The following is a 21,818-nucleotide window of genomic DNA, read 5'->3' as shown; positions in this document are numbered from 1 at the left end:
GACCTCATATGGGGTGATTGGGGGGAGCCAATAGATGAGCGCGACCTCATGTGGGGTGAATGTCGAAAGCCAATAGACCACGTCAGAGGCGGGGCAACCAGGCTATATAAGGACTGCCATTACCCGGGTTGTTGTTCTTTCTGATGCGTGGCGGCCAGAGCACATTTCGCATGCGTGGCGGCCATGACAGATTGACCTATATGGGGTGATTGGCGGGAGCCAATAGATGAGCACCACCTCATATGGGGTGATTGGTGAGAGCCAATAGATGAGCGCCACCTCATATGGGGACTGCCATTACCCGGGTTGTTGTTCTTTCTCATGCGTGCCGGCCAGAGCGCACTGCGCATGCCTAGAGGCCAGAGCGCACTGCGAAAGCGTTGTGGCCAGAGCGCACTGCGCATGCGTGGGGGCCAGAGCGCACTGCACATTCATGTCGGCCAGAGCGCACTGCGCATGCGTGACGGCCAGAGCGCACTGCGCATGCGTGGCCGCCAGAGCGCACTGCGCATGCGTGTTGGCCAAGGCGCACTGCGCATGCGTGGCGACCAGAGCGCACTGCGCATTCGTGGCGGCCAAGGCGCACTGCGCATGCGTGGCGGCCAGCGCGCACTGCGCATGCGTGGGGGCCAGAGCGCACTGCGCATGCCTGGCGGCCAGAGCGCACTGCGCATGCGTGGCGACCAGAACGCACTGCGCATTCGTGGCGGCCAAGGCGCACTGCGCATGCGTGGCGGCCAGAGCGCACTGCACATGCATGGCGGCCAAGTCGCCCTGCGCATGCGTGGCAACAGAGCGCACTGCGCATTCCTGGCGGCCAAGGTGCACTGCGCATGCGTGGCGGCCAGAGCGCACTGCGCATGCGTGTTGGCCAAGGCGCACTGCGCATGCGTGGCGGCCAGAGCGCACTGCACATGCATGGCAACCAAGGCGCACTGCGCATGCGTGGCGACCAGAGCGCACTGCGCATGCGTGTTGGCCAAGGCGCACTGCGCATGCGTGGCGACCAGAGCGCACTGCGCATTCGTGGCGGCCAAGGCGCACTGCGCATGCGTGGAGGCCAGCGCGCACTGCGCATGCGTGGGGGCCAGAGCGCACTGCGCATGCCTGGCGGCCAGATCGCACAGCGCATGCGTGGCGACCAGAACGCACTGCGCATTCGTGGCGGCCAAGGCACACAGCGCATGCGTGGCGGCCAGAGCGCACTGCACATGCATGGCGGCCAAGTCGCACTGCGCATGCGTGGGGGCAAGAGCGCACTGCACATTCATGTCGGCCAGAGCGCACTGCGCATGCGTGACGGCCAGAGCGAACTGCGCATGCGTGGCCGCCAGAGCGCACTGCGCATGCCTGTTTGCCAAGGCGCACTGCGCATGCGTGGCGACCAGAGCGCACTGCGCATGCGTGGCGGCCAGAGCGCACTGCACATGCATGGCAACCAAGGCGCACTGCGCATGCGTGGGGGCCAGAGCGCACTGCGCATGCCTGGCGGCCAGAGTGCACTGCGCATGCGTGGCGACAAGAACGCACTGCGCATTCGTGGCGGCCAAGGCGCACTGCGCATGCGTGGCGGCCAGAGCGCACTGCGCATGCGTGGGGGCCAGAGCGCACTGCGCATGCGTGGGGGCCAGAGCGCATTGCGCATACTTGGTAGCCATGACAGAGTGACCTCATATGGGGTGATTGGGGGGAGCCAATAGATGAGCGCGACCTCATGTGGGGTGAATGTCGAAAGCCAATAGACCACGTCAGAGGCGGGGCAACCAGGCTATATAAGGACTGCCATTACCCGGGTTGTTGTTCTTTCTGATGCGTGGCGGCCAGAGCACATTTCGCATGCGTGGCGGCCATGACAGATTGACCTATATGGGGTGATTGGCGGGAGCCAATAGATGAGCACCACCTCATATGGGGTGATTGGTGAGAGCCAATAGATGAGCGCCACCTCATATGGGGACTGCCATTACCCGGGTTGTTGTTCTTTCTCATGCGTGGCGGCCAGAGCGCACTGCGCATGCCTAGAGGCCAGAGCGCACTGCGAAAGCGTTGTGGCCAGAGCGCACTGCGCATGCGTGGGGGCCAGAGCGCACTGCACATTCATGTCGGCCAGAGCGCACTGCGCATGCGTGACGGCCAGAGCGCACTGCGCATGCGTGGCCGCCAGAGCGCACTGCGCATGCGTGTTGGCCAAGGCGCACTGCGCATGCGTGGCGACCAGAGCGCACTGCGCATTCGTGGCGGCCAAGGCGCACTGCGCATGCGTGGCGGCCCGCGCGCACTGCGCATGCGTGGGGGCCAGAGCGCACTGCGCATGCCTGGCGGCCAGAGCGCACTGCGCATGCGTGGCGACCAGAACGCACTGCGCATTCGTGGCGGCCAAGGCGCACTGCGCATGCGTGGCGGCCAGAGCGCACTGCACATGCATGGCGGCCAAGTCGCCCTGCGCATGCGTGGCAACAGAGCGCACTGCGCATTCCTGGCGGCCAAGGTGCACTGCGCATGCGTGGCGGCCAGAGCGCACTGCGCATGCGTGTTGGCCAAGGCGCACTGCGCATGCGTGGCGGCCAGAGCGCACTGCACATGCATGGCAACCAAGGCGCACTGCGCATGCGTGGCGACCAGAGCGCACTGCGCATTCGTGGCGGCCAAGGCGCACTGCGCATGCGTGGCGGCCAGAGCGCACTGCGCATGCATGGCGGCCAAGTCGCCCTGCGCATGCGTGGCAACAGAGCGCACTGCGCATTCCTGGCGCCCAAGGTGCACTGCGCATGCGTGGCGGCCAGAGCGCACTGCGCATGTATGGCGGCCAAGGCGCACTGCGCATGTGTGGCGGCCAGAACGCACTGCGCATTCGTGGCGGCCAGAGCGCAATCCGCATGCGTGTGGGCCAGAGCGCATTGCGCATGCGTGGCGGCCAGAGCGCACTGCGCATGCCTGGTGGCCGGAGCGCACTGCGCATGCCTGGTGGCCGGAGCGCACTGCGCATGCGTGGCGGCCAGAGCGCACATCGCATGCGTGGCGGCCAAGGTGCACTGCGCATGCGTGGCGACCAGAGCGAACTGCGCATTCGTGGCGGCGAAGGCGCACTGCGCATGCGTGGCGGCCAGAGCGCACTGCGCATGCATGGCGGCCAAGGTGCACTGCGCATGCGGGTCGGCAAGAGCGCACTGCGCATTCGTGCTGGCCAGAGCGCACTGCGCATGCGTGGCTGCCAGAGCGCACTACGTATTCGTGGCGGCCAGAGCGCATTGCGCATGCGTGGAAGCCAGAGCGCATTGCGCATGCGTGGCGGCCAGAGCGCATTGCGCATACTTGGTAGCCATGACAGAGTGACCTCATATGGGGTGATTGGCGGGAGCCAATAGATGAGCGCGACCTCATGTGGGGTGATTGTCGAAAGCAATAGACTACGTCAGAGGCGGGGCAACCAGGCTATATAAGTACTGCCATTACCCGGGTTGTTGTTCTTTCTCATGCGTGGCGGCCTGAGTGCACTGCGCATACCTGGCGGCCAAGGCGCACTGCGCATGCGTGGCGTCCAGAGCGCACTGCGCATTCGTGGCGGCCAGAGCGCATTGTGCATGCGTGGGGCAAGAGCGCACTGCGCATTCGTGGCGGTCAGAGCGCATTGCGCATGCGTGGCGGCCAGAACGCATTGCACATACTTGGTAGCCATGACAGAGTGACCTCATATGGGGTGAATGGCGGGAGCCAATAGACCATGTCAGAGGCGGGGTAAACAGGCTATATAAGGACTGCCATTACCCGGGTTGTTGTTCTATCTCATGCGTGACGGCCAGAGCGCATTTCGCATGCATGGCGGCCATGACATAGTGACCTATATGGGGTGATTGGCGGGAGCCAATAGATGAGCACCACCTCATATGGGGTGATTGGTGAGAGCCAATAGATGAGCGCCACCTCATATGGGGACTGCCATTACCCGGGTTGTTGTTCTTTCTCATGCGTGGCGGCCAGAGCACACTGCGCATTCGTGGTGGCCAGAGCGCACTGCGCATGCGTCGCGGCCAGAGCGCACTGCGCATGCGTGGGGGCCAGAGCGCACTGCGCATGCGTGGCGGCCAGAGCGCACATCGCATGCGTGGCGGCCAAGGCGCACTGCGCATGTATGGCGGCCAAGGCGCACTGCGCATGCGTGGCGGCCAGAGTGCACTGCCTATTCGTGGCGGCCAGAGCGCATTGCGCATGTGTGGGGGCCAGAGCGCACTGCGCATTCGTGGCGGCCAGAGCGCAATCCGCATGCGTGTGGGCCAGAGCGCATTGCGCATGCGTGGCGGCCAGAGCGCACTGCGCATGCGTGGCGGCCAGAGCGCACTGCGCATGCGTGGCGGCCAGAGCGCACGTCGCATGCGTGGCGGCCAAGGCGCACTGCGCATGCGTGGCGACCAGAGCGAACTGCGCATTCGTGGCGGCGAAGGCGCACTGCGCATGCGTGGCGGCCAGAGCGCACTGCGCATGCATGGCGGCCAAGGCGCACTGCGCATGCGGGTCGGCAAGAGCGCACTGCGCATTCGTGGCGGCCAGAGCTCACTGCGCATGCGTGGCTGCCAGAGCGCACTGCGTATTTGTGGCGGCCAGAGCGCATTGCGCATGCGTGGGGGCCAGAGCGCATTGCGCATGCGTGGCGGCCAGAGCGCATTGCGCATACTTGGTAGCCATGACAGAGTGACCTCATATGGGGTGATTGGCGGGAGCCAATAGATGAGCGCGACCTCATGTGGGGTGATTGTCGAAAGCAATAGACTACGTCAGAGGCGGGGCAACCAGGCTATATAAGGACTGCCATTACCCGGGTTGTTGTTCTTTCTCATGCGTGGCGGCCAGCGCGCATTTTGCATGCGTGGCGGCCATGACAGAGTGACCTATATGGGGTGATTAGCAGGAGCCAATAGATGAGCACCACCTCATATGGGGTGATTGGTGAGAGCCAATAGATGAGCACCACCTCCTATGGGGACTGCCATTACCCGGGTTGTTGTTCTTTCTCATGCGTGGCGGCCAGAGCGCACTGCGCATGCCTAGAGGCCAGAGCGCACTGCGAAAGCGTTGTGGCCAGAGCGCACTGCGCATGCGTGGGGGCCAGAGCGCACTGCACATTCATGTCGGCCAGAGCGCACTGCGCATGCGTGACGGCCAGAGCGCACTGCGCATGCGTGGCCGCCAGAGCGCACTGCGCATGCGTGTTGGCCAAGGCGCACTGCGCATGCGTGGCGACCAGAGCGCACTGCGCATTCGTGGCGGCCAAGGCGCACTGCGCATGCGTGGCGGCCAGCGCGCACTGCGCATGCGTGGGGGCCAGAGCGCACTGCGCATGCCTGGCGGCCAGAGCGCACTGCGCATGCGTGGCGACCAGAACGCACTGCGCATTCGTGGCGGCCAAGGCGCACTGCGCATGCGTGGCGGCCAGAGCGCACTGCACATGCATGGCGGCCAAGTCGCACGGCGCATGCGTGGGGGCAAGAGCGCACTGCGCATGCGTGTTGGCCAAGGCGCACTGCGCATGCGTGGCGGCCAGCGCGCACTGCGCATGCGTGGGGGCCAGAGCGCACTGCGCATGCCTGGCGGCCAGAGCGCACTGCGCATTCGTGGCGGCCAAGGCGCACTGCGCATGCGTGGCGACCAGAGCGCACTGCGCATTCGTGGCGGCCAAGGCGCACTGCGCATGCGTGGCGGCCAGAGCGCACTGCGCATGCATGGCGGCCAAGTCGCCCTGCGCATGCGTGGCAACAGAGCGCACTGCGCATTCCTGGCGGCCAAGGTGCACTGCGCATGCGTGGCGGCCAGAGCGCACTGCGCATGTATGGCGGCCAAGGCGCACTGCGCATGTGTGGCGGCCAGAACGCACTGCGCATTCGTGGCGGCCAGAGCGCAATCCGCATGCGTGTGGGCCAGAGCGCATTGCGCATGCGTGGCGGCCAGAGCGCACTGCGCATGCCTGGTGGCCGGAGCGCACTGCGCATGCGTGGCGGCCAGAGCGCACATCGCATGCGTGGCGGCCAAGGCGCACTGCGCATGCGTGGCGACCAGAGCGAACTGCGCATTCGTGGCGGCGAAGGCGCACTGCGCATGCGTGGCGGCCATAGCGCACTGCGCATGCATGGCGGCCAAGGTGCACTGCGCATGCGGGTCGGCAAGAGCGCACTGCGCATTCGTGCTGGCCAGAGCGCACTGCGCATGCGTGGCTGCCAGAGCGCACTACGTATTCGTGGCGGCCAGAGCGCATTGCGCATGCGTGGAAGCCAGAGCGCATTGAGCATGCGTGGCGGCCAGAGCGCATTGCGCATACTTGGTAGCCATGACAGAGTGACCTCATATGGGGTGATTGGCGGGAGCCAATAGATGAGCGCGACCTCATGTGGGGTGATTGTCGAAAGCAATAGACTACGTCAGAGGCGGGGCAACCAGGCTATATAAGTACTGCCATTACCCGGGTTGTTGTTCTTTCTCATGCGTGGGGGCCACAGCTCACTGCGCATACCTGGCGGCCAGAGCGCACATCGCATGCGTGGCAGCCAAGGCGCACTGCGCATGCCTGGCGACCAGAGCGCACTGCGCATTCGTGGCGGCCAAGGCGCACTGCGCATGCGTGGCGGCCTGAATGCACTGCGCATGCATGGCGGCCAAGGCGCACTGCGCATGCGTGGCGGCCAGAGCGCACTGCGCATTCGTGGCGGCCAGAGCGCATTGTGCATGCGTGGGGAAGAGCGCACTGCGCATTCGTGGCGGTCAGAGCGCATTGCGCATGCGTGGCGGCCAGAACGCATTGCACATACTTGGTAGCCATGACAGAGTGACCTCATATGGGGTGAATGGCGGGAGCCAATAGACCATGTCAGAGGCGGGGTAAACAGGCTATATAAGGACTGCCATTACCCGGGTTGTTGTTCTATCTCATGAGTGACGGCCAGAGCGCATTTCGCATGCGTGGCGGCCATGACATAGTGACCTATATGGGGTGATTGGCGGGAGCCAATAGATGAGCACCACCTCATATGGGGTGATTGGTGAGAGCCAATAGATGAGCGTCACCTCATATGGGGACTGCCATTACCCGGGTTGTTGTTCTTTCTCATGCGTGGCGGCCAGAGCACACTGCGCATTCGTGGTGGCCAGAGCGCACTGCGCATGCGTCGCGGCCAGAGCGAACTGCGCATGCGTGGGGGCGAGAGCGCACTGCGCATGCGTGGCGGCCAGAGCGCACATCGCATGCGTGGCGGCCAAGGCGCACTGCGCATGTATGGCGGCCAAGGCGCACTGCGCATGCGTGGCGGCCAGAGTGCACTGCCTATTCGTGGCGGCCAGAGCGCATTGCGCATGTGTGGGGGCCAGAGCGCACTGCGCATTCGTGGCGGCCAGAGCGCAATCCGCATGCGTGTGGGCCAGAGCGCATTGCGCATGCGTGGCGGCCAGAGCGCACTGCGCATGCGTGGCGGCCAGAGCGCACTGCGCATGCGTGGCGGCCAGAGCGCACGTCGCATGCGTGGCGGCCAAGGCGCACTGCGCATGCGTGGCGACCAGAGCGAACTGCGCATTCGTGGCGGCGAAGGCGCACTGCGCATGCGTGGCGGCCAGAGCGCACTGCGCATGCATGGCGGCCAAGGCGCACTGCGCATGCGGGTCGGCAAGAGCGCACTGCGCATTCGTGGCGGCCAGAGCTCACTGCGCATGCGTGGCTGCCAGAGCGCACTGCGTATTCGTGGCGGCCAGAGCGCATTGCGCATGCGTGGGGGCCAGAGCGCATTGCGCATGCGTGGCGGCCAGAGCGCATTGCGCATACTTGGTAGCCGTGACAGAGTGACCTCATATGGGGTGATTGGCGGGAGCCAATAGATGAGCGCGACCTCATGTGGGGTGATTGTCGAAAGCAATAGACTACGTCAGAGGCGGGGCAACCAGGCTATATAAGGACTGCCATTACCCGGGTTGTTGTTCTTTCTCATGCGTGGCGGCCAGCGCGCATTTTGCATGCGTGGCGGCCATGACAGAGTGACCTATATGGGGTGATTAGCAGGAGCCAATAGATGAGCACCACCTCATATGGGGTGATTGGTGAGAGCCAATAGATGAGCGCCACCTCCTATGGGGACTGCAATTACCCGGGTTGTTGTTCTTTCTCATGTGTGGCGGCCAGAGCTCACTGCGCATACCTGGCGGCCAGAGCGCACATCGCATGTGTGGCAGCCAAGGCACACTGCGCATGCCTGGCGACCAGAGCGCACTGCGCATTCGTGGCGGCCAAGGCGCACTGCGCATGCGTGGCGGCCCGAGTGCACTGCGCATGCATGGCGGCCAAGGCGCACTGCGCATGCGTGGCGGCCAGAGTGCACTGCGCATTCGTGGCGGCCAGAGCGCATTGTGCATGCGTGGGGCAAGAGCGCACTGCGCATTCGTGGCGGTCAGAGCGCATTGCGCATGCGTGGCGGCCAGAGCGCATTGCACATACTTGGTAGCCATGACAGAGTGACCTCATATGGGGTGAATGGCGGGAGCCAATATATGAGCGCCACCTCATGTGGGGTGATTGTCGAAAGCCAATAGACTACGTCAGAGGCGGGGCAACCAGGCTATATAAGGACTGCCATTACCCGGGTTGTTGTTCTTTCTAATGCATGGGGGCCAGAGCGCACTGCGCATTCGTGGCGGCCAGAGCGCATTGTGCATTCGTGGTGGCCAGAGCGCATTGCGCATGCGTGGGGGCCAGAGCGCACTGCGCATTCGTGGTGGCCAGAGCACATTGCGCATGCGTGGGGGCCAGAGCGCACTGCACATGCGTGGCGACCACAGCGCACTGCGCATGCGTGGCGGCCAGAGCGCATTGCGCATGCGTGCGGGCCAGAGCGCACTGCGCATTCGTGGCGGCCAGAGCGCATTGCGCATGCGTGGCGGCCAGAACGCACTGCGCATTCGTGGCGGACAAGGCGCACTGCGCATGTGTGGCGGCCAGAGCGCACTGCGCATGCATGGCGGCCAAGTCGCACTGCGCATGCATGGCAACCAAGGCGCACTGCGCATGCGTGGCGACCAGAGCGCACTGCGCATTCGTGGCGGCCAAGGCGCACTGCGCATGCTTGGCGGCCAGAGCGCACTGCGCATGCATGGCGGCCAAGTCGCACTGCGCATGCGTGGCGGCCAGAGCGCACTGCGCATGCGTGGCGGCCAGAGCGCATTGCGCATGCGTGGCGGCCAGAGCGCATTGCGCATACTTGGTAGCCATGACAGAGTGACCTCATATGGGGTGATTGGCGGGAGCCAATAGATGAGCGCGACCTCATGTGGGGTGATTGTCGAAAGCCAATAGACCATGTCAGAGGCGGGGTAAACAGGCTATATAAGGACTGCCATTGCCCGGGTTGTTGTTCTTTCTCATGCGTGGCGGCCAGAGCGCATTTCGCATGCGTGGCGGCCATGACATAGTGAACTATATGGGGTGATTGGCGAGAGCCAATAGATGAGCACCACCTCATATGGGGTGATTGGTGAGAGCCAATAGATGAGCGCCACCTCATATGGGGACTGCCATTACCCGGGTTGTTGTTCTTTCTCATGCGTGGCGGCCAGAGCGCACTGCGCATGCGTGGAGGCCAGAGCGCACTGCGCATGCGTCGCGGCCAGAGCGCACTGCGCATGCGTGGGGGCCAGAGCGCATTGTGCATGCGTGGCGGGCAGAGCACACTGCGCATGCCTGGCGGCCAGAGCGCACTGAGCATGCGTGGCGGCTAAGGCGCACTGCGCATGCGTGGCGACAGAGCGCACTGCGCATTCATGGGGGCCAAGGCGCACTGCGCATGCTGGCGGCCAAAGCGCACTGCTCATGTATGGCGGCCACGGCGCACTGAGCATGCGTGGCGGCCAGAGCGCATTGCGCATGTGTGGGGGCCAGAGCGCACTGCGCATTCGTGGCGGCAGAGCGCAATCCGCATGCGTGTGGGCCAGAGCGCATTGCGCATGCGTGGCGGCCAGAGCGCACTGCGCATGCCTGGCGGCCAGAGCGCACTGCGCATGCGTGGCGGCCAGAGCACACATCGCATGCGTGGCGGCCAAGGCGCACTGCGCATGCGTGGCGACCAGAGCGAACTGCGCATTCGTGGCGGCGAAGGCGCACTGCGCATGTGTGGCGGCCAGAGCGCACTGCGCATGCATGGCTGCCAAGGCGCACTGCGCATGTGGGTCGGCAAGAGCGCACTGCTCATTCGTGGCGGCCAGAGCGCACTGCGCATGCGTGGCTGCCAGAGCACACTGCGTATTCGTGGCGGCCAGAGCGCATTGCGCATGCGTGGGGGCCAGAGCGCATTGCGCATGCGTGGCGGCCAGAGCGCATTGCGCATACTTGGTAGCCATGACAGAGTGACCTCATATGGGGTGATTGGCGGGAGCCAATAGATGAGCGCGACCTCATGTGGGGTGATTGTCGAAAGCAATAGACTACGTCAGAGGCGGGTCAACCAGGCTATATAAGGACTGCCATTACCCGGGTTGTTGTTCTTTCTCATACGTGGCGGCCAGAGCGCATTTTGCATCTGTGGCGGCCATGACAGAGTGACCTATATGGGGTGATTAGCAGGAGCCAATAGATGAGCACAACCTCATATGGGGTGATTGGTGAGAGCCAATAGATGAGCGCCACCTCCTATGGGGACTGTAATTACCCGGGTTGTTGTTCTTTCTCATGTGTGGCGGCCAGAGCTCACTGCGCATACCTGGCGGCCAGAGCGCACATCGCATGCGTGGCAGCCAAGGCGCACTGCGCATGCCTGGCGACCAGAGCGCACTGCGCATTCGTGGCGGCCAAGGCGCACTGCGCTTGCGTGGCGGCCCGAGTGCACTGCGCATGCATGGCGGCCAAGGCGCACTGCGCATTCGTGGCGGCCAGAGTGCACTGCGCATTCGTGGCGGCCAGAGCGCATTGTGCATGCGTGGGGCAAGAGCGCACTGCGCATTCGTGGCGGTCAGAGCGCATTGCGCATCCGTGGCTGCCAGAGCGCATTGCACATACTTGGTAGCCATGACAGAGTGACCTCTTATGGGGTGAATGGCAGGAGCCAATATATGAGCGCCACCTCATGTGGGGTGATTGGTGAGAGCCAATAGATGAGCGCCACCTCATATGGGGACTGCCATTACCCGGGTTGTTGTTCTTTCTCATGCGTGGGGGCCAGAGCGCACTGCGCATGCCTAGAGGCCAGAGCGCACTGCGCAAGCGTTGTGGCCAGAGCGCACTGCGCATGCGTGGGGGCCAGAGCGCACTGCGCAAGCGTTGTGGTCAGAGCGCACTGCGCAAGCGTGGGGGCCAGAGCGCACTGCACATTCATGTCGGCCAGAGCGCACTGCGCATGCGTGGGGGCCAGAGCGCACTGCGCATGCCTGGCGGCCAGAGCGCACTGCACATGCGTGGCGACCAGAACGCACTGCGCATTCGTGGCGGCCAAGGCGCACTGCGCATGCGTGGCGGCCAGAGCGCACTGCCCATTCATGTCGGCCAGAGCGCACTGCGCATGCGTGACGGCCAGAGCGCACTGCGCATGCGTGGCCGCCAGAGCGCACTGCGCATGCGTGGCGGCCAGCGCGCACTGCGCATGCGTGGGGGCCAGAGCGCACTGCGCATGCCTGGCATCCAGAGCGCACTGCGCATGCGTGGCGGCCATAACGCACTGCGCATTCGTGTCGGCCAAGGCGCACTGCGCATGCGTGGCGGCCAGAGCGCACTGCACATGCATGGCGGCCAAGGCGCACTGCGCATGCGTGGCGAACAGAGCGCACTGCGCATTCGTGGCGGCCAAGGCGCACTGCGCATGCGTGGCGGCCAGAGCGCACTGCGCATGCATGGCGGCCAAGTCGCACATCGCATGCGTGGCGGCCAAGGCGCACTGCGCATGCGTGGCGGCCAGAGCGCACTCCGTATTCGTGGCGGCCAGAGCGCATTGCGCATGTGTGGGGGCCAGAGCGCACTGCGCATTCGTGGCGGCCAGAGCGCAATCCACATGCGTGTGGGCCAGAGCGCATTGCGCATGCGTGGCCGCCAGAGCGCACATCGCATGCGTGGCGGCCAGAGCGCACTGCGCATGCGTGGCGGCCAGAGCGCACGTCGCATGCGTGGCGGCCAAGTCGCACTGCGCATGCGTGGCGACCAGAGCGAACTGCGCATTCGTGGCGGCGAAGGCGCACTGCGCATGCGTGGCGGCCAGAGCGCACTGCGCATGCATGGCTGCCAAGGCGCACTGCGCATGCGGGTCGGCAAGAGCGCACTGCGCATTCGTGGCGGCCAGAGCTCACTGTGCATGCGTGGCTGCCAGAGCGCACTGCGTATTCGTGGCGGCCAGAGCGCATTGCGCATACTTGGTACCCATGACAGAGTGACCTCATATGGGGTGATTGGCGGGAGCCAATAGATGAGCGCGACCTCATGTGGGGTGATTGTCGAAAGCAATAGACTACGTCAGAGGCGGGGCAACCAGGCTATATAAGGACTGCCATTACCCGGGTTGTTGTTCTTTCTCATGCGTGGCGGCCAGCGCGCATTTTGCATGCGTGGCGGCCATGACAGAGTGACCTATATGGGGTGATTAGCAGGAGCCAATAGATGAGCACCACCTCATCTGGGGTGATTGGTGAGAGCCAATAGATGAGCGCCACCTCCTATGGGGACTGCAATTACCCGGGTTGTTGTTCTTTCTCATGTGTGGCGGCCAGAGCTCACTGCGCATACCTGGCGGCCAGAGCGCACATCGCATGCGTGGCAGCCAAGGCGCACTGCGTATGCCTGGCGACCAGAGCGCACTGCGCATTCGTGGCGGCCAAGGCGCACTGCGCATGCGTGGCGGCCCGAGTGCACTGCGCATGCATGGCGGCCAAGGCACACTGCGCATGCGTGGCGGCCAGAGTGCACTGCGCATGCGTGGCGGCCAGAGCCAATTGTGCATGCGTGGGGCAAGAGCGCACTGCGCATTCGTGGCGGTCAGAGCGCATTGCGCATGTGTGGCGGCCAGAGCGCATTGCACATACTTGGTAGCCATGACAGAGTGACCTCATATGGGGTGAATGGCGGGAGCCAATATATGAGCGCCACCTCATGTGGGGTGATTGTCGAACGCCAATAGACTACGTCAGAGGCGGGGCAACCAGGCTATATAAGGACTGCCATTACCCGGGTTGTTGTTCTTTCTAATGCGTGGGGGCCAGAGCGCACTGCGCCTTCGTGGCCGCCAGAGCGCATTGCGCATTCGTGGTGGCCAGAGCGCATTGCGCATGCGTGGGGGCCAGAGCGCACTGCGCATTCGTGGCGGCCAGAGCGCATTGCGCATGCGTGGGGGCCAGAGCGCATTGCGCATGCGTGGCGACCAGAGCGCACTGCGCATGCGTGGCGGCCAGAGCGCATTGCGCATGCGTGGGGGCCAGAGCGCACTGCGCATTCGTGGCGGCCAGAGCGCATTGCGCATGCGTGGGGGCCAGAGCGCACTGCGCCTTCGTGGCGGCCAGAACGCATTGCGAATGCGTGGGGGCCAGAGCGCACTGCGCATTCGTGGCGGCCAAGGCGCACTGCGCATGCGTGGAGGCCAGAGCGCACTGCGCATGCGTGGGGGCCAGAGCGCACTGCGCATGCGTGGGGGCCAGAGCGCATTGCGCATACTTGGTAGCCATGACAGAGTGACCTCATATGGGGTGATTGGGGGGAGCCAATAGATGAGCGCGACCTCATATGGGGTGATTGGTGAGAGCCAATAGATGAGCGCCACCTCATATGGGGACTGCCATTACCCGGGTTGTTGTTCTTTCTCATGCGTGGCGGCCAGAGCGCACTGCGCATGCGTGGCGGCCAGAGCGCACTGCGCATGCATCGCGGCCAGAGCGCACTGCGAATGCGTGGGGGCCAGAGCGCATTGTGCATGCGTGGCGGGCAGAGCACACTGCGCATGCCTGGCGGCCAGAGCGCACTGCGAATGCGTGGCGGCCAGAGCGCACATCGCATGCGTGGCGGCCAAGGCGCACTGCGCATGCGTGGCGACAGAGCGCACTGCGCATTCGTGGCGGCCAAGGCGCACTGCGCAATCGTGGCGGCCAGAGCGCATTGCGCATGTGTGGGGGCCAGAGCGCACTGCGCATTCGTGGCGGCCAGAGCGCAATCCGCATGCGTGTGGGCCAGAGCGCATTGCGCATGCGTGGTGGCCAGAGCGCACTGCGCATGCCTGGCGGCCAGAGCGCACTGCGCATGCGTGGCGGCCAGAGCGCACATCGCATGCGTGGCGGCCAAGGCGCACTTCGCATGCGTGGCGACCAGAGCGAACTGCGCATACGTGGCGGGGAAGGCGCACTGCGCATGCGTGGCGGCCAGAGCGCACTGCGCATGCATGGCGGCCAAGGCGCACTGCGCATGCGGGTCGGCAAGAGCGCACTGCGCATTCGTGGCGGCCAGAGCTCACTGCGCATGCGTGGCTGCCAGAGCGCACTGCGTATTCGTGGCGGCCAGAGCGCATTGCGCATGCGTGGGGGCCAGAGCGCATTGCGCATGCGTGGCGGCCAGAGCGCATTGCGCATACTTGGTAGCCATGACAGAGTGACCTCATATGGGGTGATTGGCGGGAGCCAATAGATGAGCGCGACCTCATGTGGGGTGATTGTCGAAAGCAATAGACTACGTCAGAGGCGGGTCAACCAGGCTATATAAGGACTGCCATTACCCGGGTTGTTGTTCTTTCTCATACGTGGCGGCCAGAGCGCATTTTGCATCTGTGGCGGCCATGACAGAGTGACCTATATGGGGTGATTAGCAGGAGCCAATAGATGAGCACAACCTCATATGGGGTGATTGGTGAGAGCCAATAGATGAGCGCCACCTCCTATGGGGACTGTCATTACCCGGGTTGTTGTTCTTTCTCATGTGTGGCGGCCAGAGCTCACTGCGCATACCTGGCGGCCAGAGCGCACATCGCATGCGTGGCAGCCAAGGCGCACTGCGCATGCCTGGCGACCAGAGCGCACTGCGCATTCGTGGCGGCCAAGGCGCACTGCGCTTGCGTGGCGGCCCGAGTGCACTGCGCATGCATGGCGGCCAAGGCGCACTGCGCATTCGTGGCGGCCAGAGTGCACTGCGCATTCGTGGCGGCCAGAGCGCATTGTGCATGCGTGGGGCAAGAGCGCACTGCGCATTCGTGGCGGTCAGAGCGCATTCCGCATGCGTGGCTGCCAGAGCGCATTGCACATACTTGGTAGCCATGACAGAGTGACCTCTTATGGGGTGAATGGCAGGAGCCAATATATGAGCGCCACCTCATGTGGGGTGATTGGTGAGAGCCAATAGATGAGCGCCACCTCATATGGGGACTGCCATTACCCGGGTTGTTGTTCTTTCTCATGCGTGGGGGCCAGAGCGCACTGCGCATGCCTAGAGGCCAGAGCGCACTGCGCAAGCGTTGTGGCCAGAGCGCACTGCGCATGCGTGGGGGCCAGAGCGCACTGCGCAAGCGTTGTGGTCAGAGCGCACTGCGCAAGCGTGGGGGCCAGAGCGCACTGCACATTCATGTCGGCCAGAGCGCACTGCGCATGCGTGGGGGCCAGAGCGCACTGCGCATGCCTGGCGGCCAGAGCGCACTGCACATGCGTGGCGACCAGAACGCACTGCGCATTCGTGTCGGCCAAGGCGCACTGCGCATGCGTGGCGGCCAGAGCGCACTGCACATGCATGGCGGCCAAGGCGCACTGCGCATGCGTGGCGACCAGAGCGCACTGCGCATTCGTGGCGGCCAAGGCGCACTGCGCATGCGTGGCGGCCAGAGCGCACTGCGCATGCATGGCGGCCAAGTCGCACATCGCATGCGTGGCGGCCAAGGCGCACTGCGCATGCGTGGTGGACAGAGCGCACTGCGTATTCGTGGCGGCCAGAGCGTATTGCGCATGTGTGGGGGCCAGAGCGCACTGCGCATTCGTGGCGGCCAGAGCGCAATCCACATGCGTGTGGGCCAGAGGGCATTGCGCATGCGTGGCGGCCAGAGCGCACTGCGCATGCGTGGCGGCCAGAGCGCACTGCGCATGCGTGGCGGCCAGAGCGCACGTCGCATGCGTGGCGGCCAAGTCGCACTGCGCATGCGTGGCGACCAGAGCGAACTGCGCATTCGTGGCGGCGAAGGCGCACTGCGCATGCGTGGCGGCCAGAGCGCGCTGCGCATGCATGGCTGCCAAGGCGCACTGCGCATGCGGGTCGGCAAGAGCGCACTGCGCATTCGTGGCGGCCAGAGCTCACTGTGCATGCGTGGCTGCCAGAGCGCACTGCGTATTCGTGGCGGCCAGAGCGCATTGCGCATACTTGGTACCCATGACAGAGTGACCTCATATGGGGTGATTGGCGGGAGCCAATAGATGAGCGCGACCTCATGTGGGGTGATTGTCGAAAGCAATAGACTACGTCAGAGGCGGGGCAACCAGGCTATATAAGGACTGCCATTACCCGGGTTGTTGTTCTTTCTCATGCGTGGCGGCCAGCGCGCATTTTGCATGCGTGGCGGCCATGACAGAGTGACCTATATGGGGTGATTAGCAGGAGCCAATAGATGAGCACCACCTCATCTGGGGTGATTGGTGAGAGCCAATAGATGAGCGCCACCTCCTATGGGGACTGCAATTACCCGGGTTGTTGTTCTTTCTCATGTGTGGCGGCCAGAGCTCACTGCGCATACCTGGCGGCCAGAGTGCACTGCGCATGCGTGGCGGCCAGAGCCAATTGCGCATGCGTGGCGGCCAGAGCGCATTGCACATACTTGGTAGCCATGACAGAGTGACCTCATATGGGGTGAATGGCGGGAGCCAATATATGAGCGCCTCCTCATGTGGGGTGATTGTCGAACGCCAATAGACTACGTCAGAGGCGGGGCAACCAGGCTATATAAGGACTGCCATTACCCGGGTTGTTGTTCTTTCTAATGCGTGGGGGCCAGAGCGCACTGCGCCTTCGTGGCGGCCAGAGCGCATTGCGCATTCGTGGTGGCCAGAGCGCATTGCGCATGCGTGGGGGCCAGAGCGCACTGCGCATTCGTGGTGGCCAGAGCGCATTGCGCATGCGTGGGGGCCAGAGCGCATTGCGCATGCGTGGCGACCAGAGCGCACTGCGCATGCGTGGTGGCCAGAGCGCATTGCGCATGCGTGGGGGCCAGAGCGCACTGCGCATTCGTGGCGGCCAGAGCGCATTGCGCATGTGTGGGGGCCAGAGCGCACTGCGCCTTCGTGGCGGCCAGAACGCATTGCGAATGCGTGGGGGCCAGAGCGCACTGCGCATTCGTGGCGGCCAGGGCGCACTGCGCATGCGTGGAGGCCAGAGCGCACTGCGCATGCGTGGGGGCCAGAGCGCACTGCGCATGCGTGGGGGCCAGAGCGCATTGCGCATACTTGGTAGCCATGACAGAGTGACCTCATATGGGGTGATTGGGGGGAGCCAATAGATGAGCGCGACCTCATGTGGGGTGAATGTCGAAAGCCAATAGACCACGTCAGAGGCGGGGCAACCAGGCTATATAAGGACTGCCATTACCCGGGTTGTTGTTCTTTCTCATGCGTGGCGGCCAGAGCACATTTCACATGCGTGGCGGCCATGACAGATTGACCTATATGGGGTGATTGGAGGGTGCCAATAGATGAGCACCACCTCATATGGGGTGATTGGTGAGAGCCAATAGATGAGCGCCACCTCATATGGGGACTGCCATTACCCGGGTTGTTGTTCTTTCTCATGCGTGGCGGCCAGAGCGCACTGCGCATGCCTAGAGGCCAGAGCGCACTGCGCAAGCGTTGTGGCCAGAGCGCACTGCGCATGCGTGGGGGCCAGAGCGCACTGCACATTCATGTCAGCCAGAGCGCACTGCGCATGCGTGGGGGCCAGAGCGCACTGCGCATGCCTGGCGGCCAGAGCGCACTGCGCATGCGTGGCGGCCATAACGCACTGCGCATGCGTGGCGACCAGAGCGCACTGCGCATTCGTGGCGGCCAAGGCGCACTGCGCATGCGTGGCAGCCAGAGCGCACTGCGCATGCATGGCGGCCAAGTCGCACTGCGCATGCGTGGCGGCCAGAGCGCATTGCGCATACTTGGTAGCCATGACAGAGTGACCTCATATTGGGTGATTGGCGGGAGCCAATAGACCATGTCAGAGGCGGGGTAAACAGGCTATATAAGGACTGCCATTACCCGGGTTGTTGTTCTATCTCATGCGTGACGGCCAGAGCGCATTTTGCATGCGTGGCGGCCATGACATAGTGACCTATATGGGGTGATTGGCGGGAGCCAATAGATGAGCACCACCTCATATGGGGTGATTGGTGAGAGCCAATAGATGAGCGCCACCTCATATGGGGACTGCCATTACCCGGGTTGTTGTTCTTTCTCATGCGTGGCGGCCAGAGCGCACTGCGCATTCGTGGCGGCCAGAGCGCAATCCGCATGCGTGTGGGCCAGAGCGCATTGCGCATGCGTGGCGGCCAGAGCGCACTGCGCATGCGTGGCGGCCAGAGTGCACGTCGCATGCGTGGCGGCCAAGTCGCACTGCGCATGCGTGGCGACCAGAGCGAACTGCGCATTCGTGGCGGCGAAGGCGCACTGCGCATGCGTGGCGGCCAGAGCGCACTGCGCATGCATGGCTGCCAAGGCGCACTGCGCATGCGGGTCGGCAAGAGCGCACTGCGCATTCGTGGCGGCCAGAGCTCACTGTGCATGCGTGGCTGCCAGAGCGCACTGCGTATTCGTGGCGGCCAGAGCGCATTGCGCATGCGTGGGGGCCAGAGCGCATTGCGCATGCGTGGCGTCCAGAGCGCATTGCGCATACTTGGTAGCCATGACAGAGTGACCTCATATGGGGTGATTGGCGGGAGCCAATAGATGAGCGAGACCTCATGTGGGGTGATTGTCGAAAGCCAATAAACCATGTCAGAGGCGGGGTAAACAGGCTATATAAGGACTGCCATTGCCCGGGTTGTTGTTCTTTCTCATGCGTGGCGGCCAGAGCGCATTTCGCATGCGTGGCGGCCATGACATAGTGACCTATATGGGGTGATTGGCGAGAGCCAATAGATGAGCACCACCTCATATGGGGTGATTGGTGAGAGCCAATAGATGAGCGCCACCTCATATGGGGACTGCCATTACCCGGGTTGTTGTTCTTTCTCATGCGTGGCGGCCAGAGCGCACTGCGCATGCGTGGAGGCCAGAGCGAACTGCGCATGCGTCGCGGCCAGAGCGCACTGCGCATGCGTGGGGGCCAGAGCGCATTGTGCATGCGTGGCGGGCAGAGCACACTGCGCATGCCTGGCGGCCAGAGCGCACTGCGCATGCGTGGCGGCCAGAGCGCACATCGCATGCGTGGCGGCTAAGGCGCACTGCGCATGCGTGGCGACAGAGCGCACTGCGCATTCATGGCGGCCAAGGCGCACTGCGCATGCTGGCGGCCAGAGCGCACTGCTCATGTATGGCGGCCAAGGCGCACTGCGCATGCGTGGCGGCCAGAGCGCATTGCGCATGTGTGGGGGCTAGAGCGCACTGCGCATTCGTGGCGGCAGAGCGCAATCCGCATGCGTGTGGGCCAGAGCGCATTGCGCATGCGTGGCGGCCAGAGCGCATTGCACATACTTGGTAGCCATGACAGAGTGACCTCATATGGGGTGAATGGCGGGAGCCAATAGATGAGCGCCAACTCATGTGGGGTGATTGTCGAAAGCCAATAGACTACGTCAGAGGCGGGGCAACCAGGCTATATAAGGACTGCCATTACCCGGGTTGTTGTTCTTTCTAATTCGTGGGGGCCAGAGCGCACTGCGCATTCGTGGCGGCCAGAGCGCATTGCGCATTCGTGGTGGCCAGAGCGCATTGCGCATGCGTGGGGGCCAGAGCGCACTGCGCATTCGTGGTGGCCAGAGCGCATTGCGCATGCGTGGGGGCCAGAGCGCATTGCGCATGCGTGGCGACCAGAGCGCACTGCGCATGCGTGGCGGCCAGAGCGCATTGCGCATTCGTGGTGGCCAGAGCGCATTGCGCATGCGTGGGGGCCAGAGCGCACTTCGCATTCGTGGCGGCCAGAGCGCATTGCGCATGCGTGGGGGCCAGAGCGCACTGCGCCTTCGTGGCGTCCAGAACGCATTGCGCATACTTGGTAGCCATGACAGAGTGACCTCATATGGGGTGATTGGGGGGAGCCAATAGATGAGCGCGACCTCATGTGGGGTGAATGTCGAAAGCCAATAGACCACGTCAGAGGCGGGGCAACCAGGCTATATAAGGACTGCCATTACCCGGGTTGTTGTTCTTTCTCATGCGTGGCGGCCAGAGCACATTTCACATGCGTAGCGGCCATGACAGATTGACCTATATGGGGTGATTGGCGGGTGCCAATAGATGAGCACCACCTCATATGGGGTGATTGGTGAGAGCCAATAGATGAGCGCCACCTCATATGGGGACTGCCATTACCCGGGTTGTTGTTCTTTCTCATGCGTGGCGGCCAGAGCGCACTGCGCATGCCTAGAGGCCAGAGCGCACTGCGCAAGCGTTGTGGCCAGAGCGCACTGCGCAAGCGTTGTGGCCAGAGCGCACTGCGCAAGCGTTGTGGCCAGAGCGCACTACGCATGCGTGGGGGCCAGAGCGCACTGCACATTCATGTCGGCCAGAGCGCACTGCGCATGCGTGGGGGCCAGAGCGCACTGCGCATGCCTGGCGGCCAGAGCGCACTGCACATTCGTGGCGACCAGAACGCACTGCGCATTCGTGGCGGCCAAGGCGCACTGCGCATGCGTGGCGGCCAGAGCGCACTGCCCATTCATGTCGGCCAGAGCGCACTGCGCATGCGTGACGGCCAGAGCGCACTGCGCATGCGTGGCCGCCAGAGCGCACTGCGCATGCGTGTTGGCCAAGGCGCACTGCGCATGCGTGGCGACCAGAGCGCACTGCGCATGCGTGGCGGCCAAGGCGCACTGCGCATGCGTGGCTGCCAGCGCGCACTGCGCATGCGTGGGGGCCAGAGCGCACTGCGCATGCCTGGCGGCCAGAGCGCACTGCGCATGCGTGGCGGCCATAACGCACTGCGCATGCGTGGCGACCAGAGCGCACTGCGCATTCGTGGCGGCCAAGGCGCACTGCGCATGCGTGGCAGCCAGAGCGCACTGCGCATGCATGGCGGCCAAGTCGCACTGCGCATGCGTGGCGGCCAGAGCGCATTGCGCATACTTGGTAGCCATGACAGAGTGACCTCATATTGGGTGATTGGCGGGAGCCAATAGACCATGTCAGAGGCGGGGTAAACAGGCTATATAAGGACTGCCATTACCCGGGTTGTTGTTCTATCTCATGCGTGACGGCCAGAGCGCATTTCGCATGCGTGGCGGCCATGACATAGTGACCTATATGGGGTGATTGGCGGGAGCCAATAGATGAGCACCACCTCATATGGGGTGATTGGTGAGAGCCAATAGATGAGCGCCACCTCATATGGGGACTGCCATTACCCGGGTTGTTGTTCTTTCTCATGCGTGGCGGCCAGAGCGCACTGCGCATTCGTGGCGGCCAGAGCGCAATCCGCATGCGTGTGGGCCAGAGCGCATTGCGCATGCGTGGCGGCCAGAGCGCACTGCGCATGCGTGGCGGCCAGAGCGCACTGCGCATGCGTGGCGGCCAGAGCGAACTGCGCATTCGTGGCGGCGAAGGCGCACTGCGCATGCGTGGCGGCCAGAGCGCACTGCGCATGCATGGCTGCCAAGGCGCACTGCGCATGCGGGTCGGCAAGAGCGCACTGCGCATTCGTGGCGGCCAGAGCTCACTGTGCATGCGTGGCTGCC

This window comes from Sorex araneus, chromosome 7 (genome assembly GCF_027595985.1).
Source record: "Sorex araneus isolate mSorAra2 chromosome 7, mSorAra2.pri, whole genome shotgun sequence".
In the NCBI taxonomy this organism is placed as follows: domain Eukaryota; kingdom Metazoa; phylum Chordata; class Mammalia; order Eulipotyphla; family Soricidae; genus Sorex; species Sorex araneus.
This window is presented reverse-complemented; position numbering follows the sequence as displayed.